Here is a 16,974-nt window from a genome sequence, read left to right as displayed (position 1 = left end):
CCGAACAACAATAACTGTACAATACAAACCAGCTAAAAATATGAAGTTATTAAGAAAGGGAAACAGTTTCTCCTCTTAAACACGTTAGATTCTTAAAAAAATATATTAAAATTATATCAGCTATTAGTTTTCTATTAATTTCAAGCTTTCTTAAAAAAAAAAAAAATTAGTTTTATTAAATTCCCAGATGACTTGCTGATTTAGCCCAGGAAGCAGTCACAGGCCTAGTGTAAAATTCTGTGCTCTCCTAAGCTGTCACTGTCTTTTATGAAAGATGGCCATGCAGGTATTGCTGTTTAAATCTTCTAACTCCGTAATATACAGCAAAGCATTTCTTGTCCTCAACAGAATATTCAAGTAGATTTTGCAGGAACCCTGCTGGTCTGTGCACAGGATCAATTTCCAAGGTATTTTTGGGAAAGTGGAAAATACAGTGTTAACTAGACTGCCTACCTAATTGCTGTCTTATCTGAAACTGGTAAATAGGAATAAATCACAGGACAGTAGTAGCGCAATATATTTTTTAAAAAATTGGTCTTATACATAAATAATAACTATTTATACTATGCCAAACCACAAATCTTAAATTTAGATTTTGTTACATCTCAGTATTGTATGGGACTATAATACTTAAAGATAAAAACCAGGCCCATAGCTCAGAATGAAACCCCACTTGTAAAGGGCTAAATTTGCTGCATGTCCGCTTTCAATGATTTAGGGTCAGAGTGACAATGCTATAAAATAAGGGTCAAAGCACAAAAAGACCAAGGCCACAGAACAAAGAGCTTTTCGTGTCCTGAAAGAAGTTGCTTTTTTGTAAGCCTGCCTTCTGGCTCAGACAGTAAATTTGTCTTTTTCTTAACATCATCCCTACATGACTTCTATAAAATGCCAGACAACAGTATGACTTATGAAAGGTGAGGCTGACTTGTTAGAAGAAATCAATTTAACTGTTAAGGGAATTCCCTAGTTAACGGCACAGGAACCTCCCAGTAACTGCTATAACTTTTCCAGTTGTTAGCTGTATTTCTACAACTTTGTTATTTAATTAATCACTTCAGCAGAAGTTTCAAGTGTCCTTAACACCTTTGGGGTGCAGATTCGTAGTCATATTATCTACTTAGTTTATTGTTTATTAAATGGTAGCTGAGGAAATATGCAGGAGCAGCAATCTTTTCCCCACCTGCCCATGAAATATTAATAGAATAATACTAATATTAACAGATACCATCTAACACACATATCTGTATACTCCCTTTCAGAAACATTCATGGTTTGGTTTTCTATTTCCCATCAATGGGAATCACTACTGACAGAACTGAGCTAATACAAAATAAAATGGTGCTTTCTGAGGCTGACACAGGTCGATAAGCAGTGAATTTAATTTTTCCAGCTAGAAAATGAGCTTCACTTAGGATATGCTTTTTCAAAACAACAACAACAGTTTTTCCAAATGAAAGGAACTTTATCCATTGAAAAAAAAAAAAAGACAAAGAGGATAAGGATGCCGGGTGCCTCTTACGGCTTTATATTAAGCTAGATTTTCAATATTTCATAACAATCTTTAAGTAACACCATGCTGAATTAACTAGAAGTTAACATATTAAGAAAAAAGATTTATAATCCAATACCTAAAATACACCAATAGTTAAAAAGAAAAAAAATGTATTCTTAGCCCTATCAAACTGTCTAATAAATACCTAACAACCAAAAAGACAACATTCATCTCTGAAAATTAGCATCTGACTTTTTTTTTTAATAAAAGGCTACTTGACAGTACACTCTTTGAGCAAGTATCAGTATTGCAAAAAATACCTCTCCATCATAACCCAAACCCATATGAAAGAATAATTGGATTTATCACTAAGTTATGCATTATCTTTTTTAGCAGGTCTAAAGCAAAACATTTTGCAAACTCAGACTTCAAATAATTATTTTCCCCTTCAAAATAGATGGTTTCTGCCTTCAAAGTTACTATTTTTATTTTTTTCAGTCCTACTAACTTACTTAAAAGCTCGAACTGGAGATTCAGATATGAGGAATTAAGTTAAAAAATATAAAAAAAACCCCTTACCTATTGACTGTGGAGATCTAAAACAGCTGAGTTTCAGTGCCAACAAAAAAGAAGTTTTATGAAAAAGATTCCTTTGCTTTTAATCTGCATTGTTATAATATCTGATTCCTATATTAATTCTTAAATGTAGCATTTAAGAAAATTATCTGTGCTTTTTTCTTTCTATAAATTTAATACAATTGAAAAATATTTTAATATAGGAAAAGCCTAGTGTAACATATCAAAGGCCTACTCCAATCATTCTACACTTTCTGAAGGAAAAGATTACTCCTCATCTCTCAAGAAGTACTGGTGCAAGTATACTGATTCTCCTTGTGGTGAATAGCAGCCCACAAGTTAAGGAACTGATGCAAACTGGCAGATTTCCCCTTCTAATTCTGAGTCATATGCGTCATCTTTTTGTCAAAAGCTGGGAAGAAAAAGAGTCTCTCTTCCAGCCTGCCACATGAAACCACCTGCTTAACACAGAACAGACCGATATTGCAATATTGCTCTGCACATTGCTGGTACTTACACATTTGTTCTTGCTTTGTTAAAATAAACAAAACTCTGAAGACAGCTTTAATGTTAAAGACAGAACTTATTTCTTTGATTTAGGGCCAAAAATCAAGCTGGTAAAAGGAAAAAAAAAAGATAAGTCATGTTGGCATGAAAATGCTAATTCTTAAATTGGTAGTGTCTTACCTGCAAAAGACTAAGGATTCAGCTCCTTAAAAGCTTACATGTATGCTTGGTTTAACCACCTAGATTCAGATGGATTTGGTAGAAATTCTCAAAACCAGTTCATGTGTGTGATTAAGACCTCTTTATCACCACACATGATTGCCAACTAATCCCTCAAACCCATTTCCCCAACAAAACCAAGTCTCCCCAAAACCCCAGAGAACCTAACAACTTCTGTGGGTTAAATTTCACGTGCTCCATTTTTTTTTCTGTTATTAAGAACCAAGAAAGCTATTTTCTCCTTTGACAGATCGATCAAGGTCAGTCATTGTTGGACTATATATGCTGTGTGATGACACAATCTCTCTTTCAAAAGCTCCAGCACCAATTAAGGTTGGGCACATCATTGCCAGCAGAATTCATATTTTCAATTTGCACTGGAGCTGCTGAGCAGACCTGCAGAAAATAGGTGTAAACGTTTACTGAAACAATGCATTGTAGTATTTCTCTTGATCTGTGGCACTGCCAGAGTGATTTTAAGTAAGTATTCTTTATAAAAAAAACCCTTGAAAGCAGTTAAAGCAAGTTCAGGACATTTATAGTAAGTTGTGCAAAAGAATGCAAAGATAATACAACATGACAAAAGAATGTAAAGATAATACAACATGACAAACTGATAGAGTGTAGGAACAAACATGCTATTTTAATTACAGATTTTTTATATATAAGTACACATAAAATATATAATAAAATATTATATGCATCCACATAAAATAAGGTAGAGGGACAGGTATAAACTCACACTCACTTATAAAATGCTCTTTGATTTGAAATTTGTACTGTGCCACAAGCATTTACATGGCTGGGTGCATACATTTCAATATAATGAGAAAATTTGCATTGCTGAAATGAGAATACTGGAATCCTTTTCAAGAACCATAACATCATCGTTTGCATTACAGGTTATTATTTACAAGTATTCAAGATGTTCTGTAAATCTATAATGAACATTGCAACTGTGAAAACTGTAATTTATTATGTAATGCACTGTTATATAAATTGTTTAAATTGTGCACAATACAAACAGATGATCCCTCCTACTTGGTTAAATATTAAATACAGCACCTGATTACTCATCTTCAACTGAATTTTTTTTGTTACATTCAATATATTTTCTTTGATAAAATTACTGACACAAAGTACCCATCTGATGCCTTATCCTGGTTGTCAGGTGGTTTGTTTTTTCTTATTTATATGGAATTAATTATTCATACTGTCTTATTAATTTGAATAACTTTATAGTATTTTGAAAGAAAATATTTTACTCACCATGTATTCCATTCCATTTTCCTTAGCATTTAGCGAAAGACATTTAAATTTCTGTGCAATGTTATCTTACCCCACAAATCCTAGTATTTTTCAAAGAGTTTGCTGTAGCACATGACAGCAAATTAAAAGTGAACAAAACCCACCACTGAATAAGTTATGCCTTTTTGACACTGGCAAGAGTGAGTGGGGTAAGACTCTCTTGGAAGGCGTTTCTTAACTTGTAATTCAGCAAAGCATAAGAACTGGCTTAACTTCCTCCTCATTCAGTGGAGCACTCCGAGATATGAAAAATGAGTTAAATAAACGATTTAGGAGGGTAATCACAAAGACCATCTTTTGCCTGGGGAGACCCTGGAAAAGTCTCCACAGCTTCCCTCTTTTTCAGCTCAGGGCCACAGGCACCCAAACCTGTTCTGGAGTACACTGCTGCTTTGAATTGCCCTCTAGTGTTAGCCTTCATTAATTCCTACCTCAATGACAAATTCTGTTCAGGTTTTTAATACTGGAAAATGGGTCAGCAACAGAAGTTATATTCACATAAAAAAATAAAACAAAAAAACCTGAACAGCATTTCAAACTCATTTTCAGATCAGAAGACTGTGAGGTTGACAAATTAAGTATTACACACCAAAATACAAGAAGTTTGTATATCTAAATGGCAAAAAAAATAATCAAGGACAATAAATTTAAGAGATAACTTATGAACATTCTTGTATTTTATATTTGTTAGTTTCTTATGCAGTTTCACAAAAATATCAATTTCTGAAGCAAACACTCAATATTCACAGCCAAATTCACCATAATTATGATGATATAGCTGGGATCAAAGCCTTAACGAAAACAGAAGAGTTGCTGGTGTCAGAACAGAACACAGTCTAGCAGTACTAATACCCTGGAAGGAATTATTTTCTCACTGCTAATTCAAGAGTCTCCTAGTTATACCCCAAACCTAGATGCAAATGAAGACCTAGATTTTAAACCTGGTAATTCTAGAAAGAAAGGCAAACATTTTCCTGAGAGTTTATTTCAAACCATATTTTATCTTCTCTTGAATTGATTAGAGAGGCCATGAATTTGGGACCTAAAGAAGTATAGTGAACATAGTGAATAAAACTTTCATATCATATAGGCTACAGATTTCCACACACATAGAATTAAAGATGTGACCCTTTGTTTAAAAAAATAGTCTGGTCATACAGAACTAAAATCCCTAACTCATACTGACTGACTGAGAGATGAAAAATTATTTTTAGATTTTAGGTGATAACACAGATGAAGAGAAGTACAGATTTGACTGCTGGTTTTATAACTCCTGTGCTTGGCATTAAAAGCATCATTACCCTCTCTCCTGAGAGCCTGGAAAAAAACCTTTTGGTTTTAGGGACAGGCTAATCAGTACATAACATTCTTTCGATCAGGAGTTCTTTTTGCCTGTGCAAAATGCTGACATAAGTGTTACAGTATCAAAAGAGAACTCTGTCTGCAACAAACTTTCTTGTAAGAGCCATTGCAACTTTTCATAACAGATGGAGTGTCTTCCTTGTCTAATTCTTGAACTTGACTAAAATAGGGACTAGCTTGCAACAAGAGAAAGTAAAGTGTTTTCAGAATTACTAATGCAATAGTATCTAGCACAGTATCTACCCATTCTACTGACAGAAAATTTTGCTCCAAAAGAATACAGAAATTATAAAGCAATTTTTTTCGTTTATCAGATCCACTGGAAGTCCCGTCTAAATCTAAAAATGACTTAGATGATGCTATATCTATGCTGAAGTAGAAAATTATCAGCTAAAGTTGGGAAGATCATAATCATGTCCATAATCACAATACTTTCAAAATGTTTATGTTAACTTTCATATGAATACTTAAATCCATTTCTTTCAGTGGGAAGAAAGGGAACTTTAAAAAACATTTCTTTATATTGCTCTTCATATCAACTAGGAAGTGGACACAAAAATCAAGAAAATCTTTGACCTGAAGGCTTAAAAAAACCCCAAACCTCAATAAAACCCTCAAAACAAAAAAAACCCCATAGGACATTCACAGGAAATAAAAAGCAAGCTCTTGAAATTTAGTGGGTTAAAGGAAAGGTGTAAATACTGTAGAGGTATTTGCATATTACTAAGATTTTTCAGTACTACACAAATTAAACAAATATTGCTGATTTCTTGCTTTGAGTAGATTATCTTGCTGGTATCGTTTGAGAAAAAGCACTTATTTTCTCATAATACTGCTGTAAAAATTTAGAATAATAACAAAACAACTTGTTTTCAGAAAGAAAAAAAAAATCCTGTCCCCCAAAAAATCAGAAAAAAATTTACCATGAATATCCCTTTGTTTGAAATAAATTAAAAATTAACAAAGCTAGAAACAGTGGTTTATTCAAACACACTATTCAATAAGCAGTAGCATCTTCATACATGCCCTTTTTCATGTTAGTGTGCAAACAGCAGTCTAAACCAAGGTGGATTAAGAAGCCATCAATACAGTAGTTGAACATTTAAGAACTTTGATTACATTTCTCATTCCCCCACCCAAAGCTTAAATGTACAGGTCTACATAAATTTTACTTAGATTTTTGTTGAAATTAAACAAAAAAAATAATTAAAAAAAAAGGGGGGCAATACCTTGCTTAATTAAATGTTTGCACTTGAGAAAAATAAGCACTTAAATAGTCCAGTTAGCATATTTTAACTGTTTTCCCTAAAGAATTTGCATGTATTTTGCTTTTCTTTTCCTATTGCTTTGCAAGCCCATTTTATCAAGAGACAAGGAAAAATGATGTGTAAGTATGCCAGTCTTAAATCCTTTCTATATACATGTTTCATTAAATACCCGATGTAATAATAAAAGTTAATGTCTATTTAAATCTAATAGTATACAAAACTCCATTTTAAAATAATGTTAGGGCTGGATTTAGTTTAAACTAACAAAATCCAGAAAATTCAGTTGCTTCAGATATCAAAACTTAAAACAGTCATGCCTAAGATATCACAGGGTTTCAAACAATGGTTGATTTTGCATCTGTTGTAATAAGTAGGCATGGGTTGCATTTATAGCTACATATCTCTTCCAGAAATATTATTTAAGTTGCCTTTGAAAAGCAAGAGAAGTCATTAAGGAAAGCAGAAATGAGTTGTCAAAGTAATCTGCAGTTCCTTTTGGATGAGCAATAAACATGCATTGTCAGCTTTCAAATTATGATTCAGTCAACAAGGTTTGTAGAGCCTCAAGTGTTACACCTACAGCAGGAATAGTAAAAGTGGCCACACAGAGTTCCACGTCTGAAGAACTTCAACAAAGAAGGTTGTACATTTCTATCTTTTCAACTTCATTCCAATTAGATATTGCAAAACAATTTACAAAGTCAAGCACACAATTTGCAATAGCCACATCAGCAATTTTTAAGGGGCAAGCACTGCAGCCCTTATTTCAGGCTGAACTTCCAACAAAATCAATGGCAGTTTTGTTAAATAAGAACTATAATAGCAGAGGGTAAGAGTAGAAAAATAAAAGAAAACACACTCCATCATCTTTCTTGAAAGTTTCACCTACTCTTTGGGTCAAGGAACAGTCATGCTGACTACCAATTACAAAACAGCTCTAGAAAAAAAAAATTAACATGGGCCAAATTTCAGCACAAAAGTGTTCTAGAGCAAATCAACACTTAAAAACTGGATTTTAATGATAACTGACAACTGCAACAGTCTTACAAGATATTTGACCTCATAAATGAGTAAGACTCAATTACTATATTACTGAAAAACTCTTTGCACCTTATAAAATCATTTAGACTTGTCTAAAGTTCAAAATACTTTAATATATATGAAATTTATTAAAGGAAAGAAAGTGTGCATCTAATGAGAATATGATTCTGCAAATCCTTATTCATGGTAGTGAGTTATTAGGACTACTTGTGTATTTTAAAGTTTGAAGGATTAGGCCCTAAATTTAAAATCCCTTTGATTTACAGTTGTGAACCAGAAACCACCTTTTTTTGCTGAATAAGAATCTATAAGAAATACTCTGAACTTGTGTCAGACCAAGGAACACTCCATCAAACTTTCACCTTTTAAATATCTCACAAGGGAGCCTTAGATACCTTTGCCTTGCAATATAATCCTGATTTTCATTAACAAGAATGTAACTGCTTTTGTACAGAAAAAAAAAAGAATTTTTACAGAAAAACTGTTAAGTGAAATCCTTATTTTTCTAAGAGAACCAGGAGAAAAACAGAGGGGAAAGAAAAAAAAAAAAAAAAAGAAAAACCCCAACAGAAATGCAGTACATTCAGAGCAGTTTCTGGACAGACCGAAATATTTATTTTATTTGGGAGCACATTAGGCATGTTACCCAAACACCAGCACTAATAAAAGTACTTTCACTGTGTTTAAACACATAAAGAAAGGATTAAAAAATAAAGAATTACCTACTCACTAATTACAAACTTCAAAGTTTATATATAATCTTGTTTCACTTCCCATACTCAACTGATAATTTTCTGTAGGTGGTCTTAATTACCCTAAAATTATGGTATTTTATGAAAAATATATTCAGAATATGTCTGCCTTCAATACTTCTGTAACAGGAGGTGTATTACTGGTAAATGCCAGCAATTCTTCAGTTCTACTAGCCCTTAGTTACAACAGTGAGGAAATATGAAATTTACACCTCACTGGATTTGCTTGGTAGAAATCAGCAGTTCAGGGATAATCTGAAATTTTGTTTTTTTTAAAACTTCTCCTATTTTATGGTACAATTACTTCCTACAAAAAAATGTGCTCTTAAAGACAGACAGAACCGATTAAGGATAAAAACTGAATTCCAGCTGAAAGTTTGAATTGCTAAAGTCACAACACGTTCATAGAATTTGTTGTACTAGAACATATTCTGCTGAAGATACACTCTTACAGTTTTTACTACTCCATTTAGTATTTAAACAAATTTACTCAATCCAAGACCAGTTACTATTTTAATTTCAGTTGTCTATGTAAATGCTTAGTTAAGACTATTCGTATATGAGCAGATAGGTTATGATTACTCTGAATGGATTTCTCAGTTTCAGCCAAATTAGTACTTTCAGTGCAAAGCAGGACTTGCAATATGAGTGTAGCATAGTCCGTATTATTACTCTGACATGTTCACTGTTTTACTATATAATATCTGTTTACCGACAAATAGATTAAACAAATGAAATTTCTGACTATTCTGGTACAGGTGGAGGGCTCTGAAGACCACTTTTCTTTCTCTTTTCTGCTTCTTTGTTTGTCAGGTAGCTAGTTTATTAATGTCTTTAAAAACAAATTTTACCCACTACATGGAAATGCACTCAACTACCTCTCTACTCTATTCTATTCTTTAACACATCCTTCCCCCCAAAAAAAAAAAAAAAAAAGTTATTGAAAAATAATTTTTTTATTTCATTCATACTTTGTTTTTGGATTAGCAACATTTCAGTTGGAGTAATTCCCAAGACATGAATAGGAGAACAATACTATATGGAGAATTTATATAACTCAAATGGATCAAGGCTGTTGCAAACTCAGCTTTTTAGACATACTTTTGGCCACTTCATTTCCTTCTGAGCACAGCTTGTGTAAATACTTTTTACTTAGTCTTTTATAATTTTACAGGAGAAGTGTAAAGAAGAATTATTTTAACAAATAATAAATTCGTGAATAAACTCAGCATAACTGGCCTATTTTGAAAAATCTGAATAAGTTATACTTGTGTATACATTTTTTAAAATAAAGAACATATGAAATAAGAGAAATTTTAATACAATATATACCAAGCTCATGCTCCATCAACCTTCCAGAGAGTTTTTCAATCACAGGAGTAAGTCGTTCTCCAAAATCAGCTCTCTATTGAAAGGTCAAAACCTGCAATAAAAATGTCATGTATTATAACATATTTCCAACACCCAGAGTTTCATGGTTGATCCCCAAACATAGACGTAGGTCATCAGCTTGACCCTCGCATTGTCTATGTTACAGGAAATCCTAATTTTAAAAATACTTTTTTTTTTAAACCAAACTGACTTGATTAGGAACACCTGTGATATGCCTCTTTATTATCAGAAGCCTCCTGAAACAAATCAGATTAGCATGTTTCTGCTTTCATTCTTCCTGCAGCATTTTAAGATGAAAGTAAGATGAAAAAGGAAAAAAAAAAGGGGGGGGGAGTAAGGGGCGTTGTTCTCCTTTCCTACCCACTACTAATCTCTCCCTCCACCCTCAAACAAGCAAATAAGTTTTTAAGTAAGTAAACTACTTAATGGATGTGTGATTATTACTGCTATACTTCCTAAAATATGCTACTGGCTGTTAAGTATTTAAGTTCTTGTGTTTCTCTTTAAGGAGTTCTAATTTTTTTTTTGCTCTTCAAGCTAGTAGCATTATTGCCTTTATGACAATGTAGCCTACAAATATTAGCTACTTTAAAACATAATACTGGAAGAATTACTGTCATATAATACACTCTGAGAGACTAAAAAAAAAAAAAAAAGGTAGTCATGATCAGATAAGAATAAAGTATAACTTGAGAGAGGTAATAACTATAGTCAAATAACTGGAGGAAACATTGCATTCACACAGCCAAAATCTTAAATGTATTTTGACTTTATTTGGACTTTTTTACTGTAGGCACTATGACAAGATGCATCCTAGGCCTAATAAATGAGTAGATGATGCCTAGATCAAGTCACCTGCTTACAAATATTTTCATAAATCTGTTCTTTATTCTTTAAGAGTATTCCAGAAAATACTAACACCCCCCCCCCATAGCTATGGAACTATAATAAGCACCCTGCTTTAACAAGACAAAAGAGTTTGTCTGTATTTTCATGTATTCCACACATGATCTATTTTACCTTTAAAAAAAAGTTTCTGTTCTTAAACCAAAACCACAAAAGTTGTGGTCTCCCCTGTGCTTATACTGAGATTTAACATACTTGAAGATAATATTGAAACTGGACTCACAAAAGGTATTTAAAATGAAAATACAAGCCTAAGCCATTTGATGTGTAATTATCTTTTTCTGAAACCAAATCTTCAAGTGAATGTCAGTTCATGCTAAATAAAATAATTAGTTGTGACCAGATTAAATGTTGAGAAGTTTATTAATAATCTATTTACTGTGGATACACTCATTGCAGTGTCTGAAAACAAACTAAATAGTCACGGGGCGGAGGGGTCCTATTTCTAACAGTGGTTTCCTTTAGACATTAATAACGATCACTGAAAGTCACTCCTATCTTTCAGTTTTGTGCAATATAACAATATTGCCTTTAGTTTTAGAACACATCTTGGGAAACCTTTAACAAAATAAAAGCTAAATGTACATAAATTACATTTTCTACTGTTTTGTGTATGTGTGTGTGAGGTCATCCTTATATACTAGTAACTGTTCATTACCGAGATATGGAAAAGTGTTTAGAATTACATAAAGTTAAAAAGCTTATTATTCTCTGTAAAGAGAACTTTTTTTTGGTTTTAATGATATGCTAAAAATATTATTAGATGCAAATATTAAAGTAAAAATTGCCCAACTTAAAGTGTTAGCTGCACTAGAGCTCAAGTCTGCTACCCTCCTCTAATATTCCTGCAAACCTTCTGGATTTCTCATACAGCACACAAAGCTAAGATCAAAACTCTTCCTCAAGTGTGGTTCTATCAACTGTCCAGTGAATAGATGTATCCCAAAGTTTCTTTATTAGAATGAGCGTTTTAAAAACTTACAAGAAAGGGTTAAAAAAAAAATCACTATGGACATTGCCTTATATCCTATGGGCAGAAATTTTTATACCTAGTTTACTCAAAGAATTTCTGAAATTGTCCAGTATCCACAATGAAGATATTTTTCAATAAAGATTTCTTTTGAAACCCAGTTTATCTAGCTTGTTATATATTCATACATCAGTAACCTAAAAATTTTACATAACTCCTGCCAATAATGCACAAAAAAAAATAATTGCAAAGCAACATTTTCACTATCTAAAAAGAGGTTACTGGAAATCTATGGCTACACCTCTCCATTCTGTCTGATGTCCCCTTTCTATTTGTGAGGTATATAAATTTTTTTCTATCTTTAAAATACTTTACTAGTTTTATTAAAAAATAGATGGCTGTGAGAAGAGTCACAGGGGACTATGTACGACAAAAATTTGGGCAGCCTGTCTTAAAAAAAAAAAAAAAAAAGCTTTACTGATAATAGAAAACATCATAATTTTTTGAGATCAGGTTCCAGTGTTAAATACTAAGTGTTTAGAACTTATAATAATATGTAAGTATAAAAAAAAAATAAATCTGTGGAGAATACTTGTTGATGTACATAAAGTTATTTTTAGTTTTAAAAACCTTCAGATAAAAACATTTTTCTGTTTGTACACAAAAGCCTACAATTTCATTCCCTATTTCTTTCACAGACAATCAAAACTAGTCCAAGATGCGCTCTGCCTTTGACAGTTTGTAATGAATGTAAATTACTGGAATGACTTGCAACGGGCCTTTGGGTGTGGGTGGATGACTGCATCTACAAAACAGAATACCTGCAGCACATTCGCAGAATACAGCGATAAGCTTCTTGGTTCTCCCTTACATGTTCAGTAGTTAACTGCTTCCCAATGAAAATAATAAAACCCAGTAAGGTCCTATAAAAGAAATACTAACTGTTATGTGGCTACTTTTTCTGTAAAGAAAGGTCATGTGCTTGTACATGTGTAAAAGTGTGACAGAAAAGCGTTGATACACCTGTTAGGATGGCTTTTGACATTCAAGCTGGATGAGATGTGCACCTTCATACAGTGTTCAAAGGCAAGCTGTACAGAGCCAGGTAGTCTGTAGGCAGTTCCAGTTGTACTTCACTAAGAATTTGACTTATTAGTCATAAAAAGAATTAAGGAATTAAAGACTCCAATTTATTTTTCCTTCTATGACATTGCATTTTAGATGGAATAGTAAGATGTTCAGAATTCCAGAAGTTAAGGATAAAAAAAACAAACAACGAACCAAACAGAAAAAGAACCCCATGATACCTTGGTATCGTATATATAGTCTCCCTTTAAAATGTTACTACATTAAGCTTCCTATCAAATACTAACCTAACACATTAAAAAGTCACATAGATACACAGTCACACTTTCAAATTACTGTTGTTTCTGAAAATTAAAAAAATCTCAAGAGTTATTCCAAGTTTCAGTAGATTTATATCTATAAAATGAAAGGGTACTTCTTGGAAACTTTCAGTACAACTTAGAGGGAGGAAAAAAAAAAAAACCAACCAAACCCCAACCAACTGAAGCTTATTTGGATGTTTTTCCTAAGAATCAAGATAGATGATTAGACTGAAAAGAAACAAAAGAAAAAAATTAATACACACACTATGCTATGTGGTGTATCTAAGCAATGTTTTAGTAAGCACAGAACTTCAACTTTCACTGATCAATATAAGTATATATGTTTAGATCTTTAAGTTCAATTGATATTTCCTCTAAATGTAACTTTTCCAGGGCCAAGTAATCCCAGTTAATGTTTGACATTTTAACTAAGGTAAAAAATGCAGGCAGCACTACAAGGGTCTATTTAAGCTACATGATTTTTTCCCCCAAAATATTTCAAAATAAGGAGTACATCAAATATAAGAAAGGAAAACCTACTTAACATACACTATATACTGATATTAGATTGCTTACTGCTTTCGCTTTAGCCACACCCACCTTTATGTAATTGTAAAATATGGGACTGGTGCAGCTGAGAAATTAAAAGCTTAAAAGAACAGTTGTTTCATGTAGTCAAATATGTGCTAGGTAGATTTTTTAAATAAAATGAAAAATAGATAAAAATTGCATTCTATTGAACATGACTATCGAATAGTGGGAAAAAATGCATATGCACCTGTACAATACTGAATTATAGGGGTTTTTTTGTAAATTAGCTATGAGTCAGGACAGTTATTTCATTGAAAGTGAAAGTCAGTGTTTGTGAGTGCACTTCCACAGCTGAATAGTGTAAATCTCTTCAAATCCTGATATTTCAAAGTATACAGAGCTACAATGAAACAGCTCTGTGCAACATTCCCATACTGACTGCTTAAAACGTTTCTGAAAACACTCTGAAAGTAATCATGCAAATCTAAAGAAATGAGTGCTAAATCTCAGTAAGATCTTACTAGTATCGTAATTTCAAGGATTAAGCTGAATTTTCTATCAAGGCACAAAGGTAAGAATTGTGGAGACAAAGTAAGAAGCAATTTCCAGGAAAAAAATGACTGAAAAAGTATAATTTGTGTACTGGATTAAAAGAATCCAGGGAAACTAAGGATTCGAGGCAGAAAAATCTCCTTGAACTATTGCATTTCTGCATGACACAGAAAATACCTTGAATCACAATCTAGTTGCCATGCTGGAAACGCTAAGTTTTGCATTTCACTTTAAGACTACACGCTCTCAGCCATGTACACAGAAATCTTTTGTACAGCACTTCTGCACCCCAACTCTTCTCTACGTCCCTCCTACGTCCCTCGGTTAACTCGTTATTTTCGGTGGCCAGGGTGCAGAGCGCAAGGCGGCCGCTTCTGGCTTTGAACGCCGCGGAGGGATGCGCGGGGGGGTAACGGGGGGACGGAGGGGGGCAGTGGGAGGGGGGGAAAGAGGAGCGGAGAAAGGCTGTGACCCGGTCCAACCTCCCAGCCCCGCGTCCTCGCAGGCAACCAGGGGGGGCAGCAGCCGCTCCAGCCTCCGCTGAACGGGCGCCTTAACGGGGGGCCCGATGCTGCATTAGCTGCGCATCCTGAGCGCCCGCCAGCTCGACGGCAGCCCCGCCGCTCACAAGGCATCGGGAAAAATATCCATACGCCTTCCTTCCTCAGGACAAAATAATAATTAAAAAAATTAAAAATAATAATTTTAAAAAAAAAAAAAGGTCAGGCGGCCGAAAGTGAAGAGGGAAGTAGGAAGAGGAATAAAAAGTAACGCTTAGAAATTGTGGCTGTGAAGGAGCCCACTGGCCTGGCAGCGCCCGAGCTTCCTCCCTGCCCCACTGCACGGTGCTGTCCCCGCCGGCGCTCCCGCCACAAAAAGATGCCTTGTGAGCCTGTGTGCGCAACTCCGAAACGCGAGCACCCACGCCAAACCCGGCCCCGAGGGGGTTAAACGACGTCGTGGAGGAAAAGGCACCGTGTCACATATTATATGTGTCTGTGTGTGTGTGTGCGGCGGGGGAATCGCGCAGCGCACAGGCTGCGAGAGATCTCGGCGCCTATCACAATAAGCACGATCGCGTTCATACAGCTACGAGAGACCGAGAGCTGCTGGCCACCGAGAAATGACATAGAAACAGCCACCAAAAAATAGCTAAGCCAATGACAAATAGCGACCCGGGTGACAGAGACAGAGAATTTTGTAGGCGGAGAAGAGAAGGTGAATGGCCAGCTCTGATCACAGTATTAGGCTGGGCTATCTATGGGGAGGGTATTTACTCGTTTTTGGGGTGTGTAGGAGGAAAAGAAAAACACCTAGAAATAGCTGGCACGATTTAAATGGTCTCGGATTATGTTTTCCCCCCTCTAGTTCAGGAAGGAAACTCGCCTTTTAACGCTAAGAGGGGGGAAAATAGCCCTGTGCAATAGGCGATGAAGAGCACTTTGGTCCTTCGTTAATACCCAAAGGGACAGAGACGATAAATATGACAGCATGTGGCAGCACGACCGTCACCCAGGTTCCTGCAAAAGGCGGCTCCGTATCGCGACACGGGAAATTAAACGCTTGAGTGTTGAGGTGGAGAAAGCACTTAAACGGAGAAGTTAATCTGCTAACATGGAGAGGAAACAAACGGAGGAAAAAAAAAACCCCGAAGGTTGTCCTCTTATTTTTTTTGGGGGGGGGAGGGGGGAGGAGGGGGTGGCGGAGAGAGAAGGGACGGGGAAGAGAAAGAGCGAAGGGGCAATAATCCAGCTTACGAAAACACTGGGAGAGAGGAAGGAGGAGGCGGGGGGCGGGGGGGGGGCGGCGAGCGAGAAAGGGAGATGTGCATGTAAGTGGGGAAGTCATCCTGGCTGCTGCAGAGCAGGGAAGCAGGAGCCTCCGTGTCCCGAACGCTGCCCTGAAATTTCCACGGCGGAGAGGCAGGGGGAGAAGGCGGGAGGGAAGAATCCACTGGGGAGGGGTGTTGGAAAACCGGGGTGGGGGGAGATGAGGGAAAGCCCATCCTGTCATGTCCCGGGAGCGCGGGGCAGGGGGACCCTCCGAAGCTCGGGCTGTCCCGCGGCTCCCGCGTCCCCCGCCCGCCTCCCCGCCGCTGTCTCCGGGCCGGGCCGGGTGCGAGCCGGGCTCCCGGGCTCCCCGGCCGGGCGCGGTGCCGCCCCGGGGGGGTAAGCGGGGTTACCTGCCGGAGGAGACGGCCGCTCCCGCCCGCTCTTGGGGCTGAGGGAAGCAAGTGACAGATCCGCCCAGGACCTGCCGCCGCTCCAGGAGCCTCCCGCCCCCTGCCCACCGGGCTCCTGAGGTGACTTTTCCCGGCGGCGGGGCGCAGGTTGCCCCCGTTTGCCGAAGACGCGCTTCCCCCGCCCGCCCGCCCAGCTCCCTCTGCCCCAGCCGCGCCCGCTCCCTCTGGCTCTTACCGCCTGTGCTGGCGGCGGTGGTACCCGCTCCGAAGCGCGGCGACGAGGGTGTAAGCGGGGATAGCGCAGGGTAGAGGGGGGCGAGTTTGGCGGGGCGGGCGGGCGGCCCCCGCGCCCCGCGCCTCCCCCGCGGCGGCGGCAGCAGCGATGCGATCGGGCATCACTCGAAAATGGCGCCGAAAGAACGGAGGGCTCTTCATTCAAATTCGTTAGCGCCAGCCCCGCCGCCCCGGGGCATGCCGGGAACGGGGGGGGGCGCGCGGGGGCTGAGGCGGCAGCGCCGCACGGAC

General features: G+C 36.9%; 1 protein-coding gene and 1 long non-coding RNA gene across 2 annotated transcripts in view; one reads left to right on the top strand and one right to left on the bottom strand.

The window, feature by feature from the left end:
- Positions 1–3,425: 3,425 nt before the first annotated feature.
- On the bottom strand, positions 3,426–16,852 carry LOC120323573. Its single transcript, XR_005564184.1, has 3 exons — positions 16,685–16,852; positions 9,861–9,951; positions 3,426–5,147 (listed from the first exon to the last, which is right to left on the bottom strand). It is a non-coding gene; the product is annotated as an uncharacterized LOC120323573 (long non-coding RNA).
- LOC113988084 overlaps positions 15,585–16,974 on the top strand; it is a 110,722-nt gene continuing 109,332 nt past the window's right edge. Inside the window, exon 1 of the mRNA XM_039382907.1 lies at positions 15,585–15,921. The gene's annotated coding sequence lies outside the window, so the exon portion shown is untranslated. The remainder of the gene's footprint in view (positions 15,922–16,974) is intronic.

The sequence above is a fragment of the Pipra filicauda genome, unplaced genomic scaffold (genome assembly GCF_003945595.2).
Source record: "Pipra filicauda isolate LSUMZ 115617 unplaced genomic scaffold, ASM394559v2 scaffold28_size6257848_pilon, whole genome shotgun sequence".
Lineage (NCBI taxonomy): Eukaryota > Metazoa > Chordata > Aves > Passeriformes > Pipridae > Pipra > Pipra filicauda.
The sequence above is the reverse complement of the archived record's forward strand: the minus strand, read 5'-3'. Positions and strand labels throughout refer to the sequence as shown.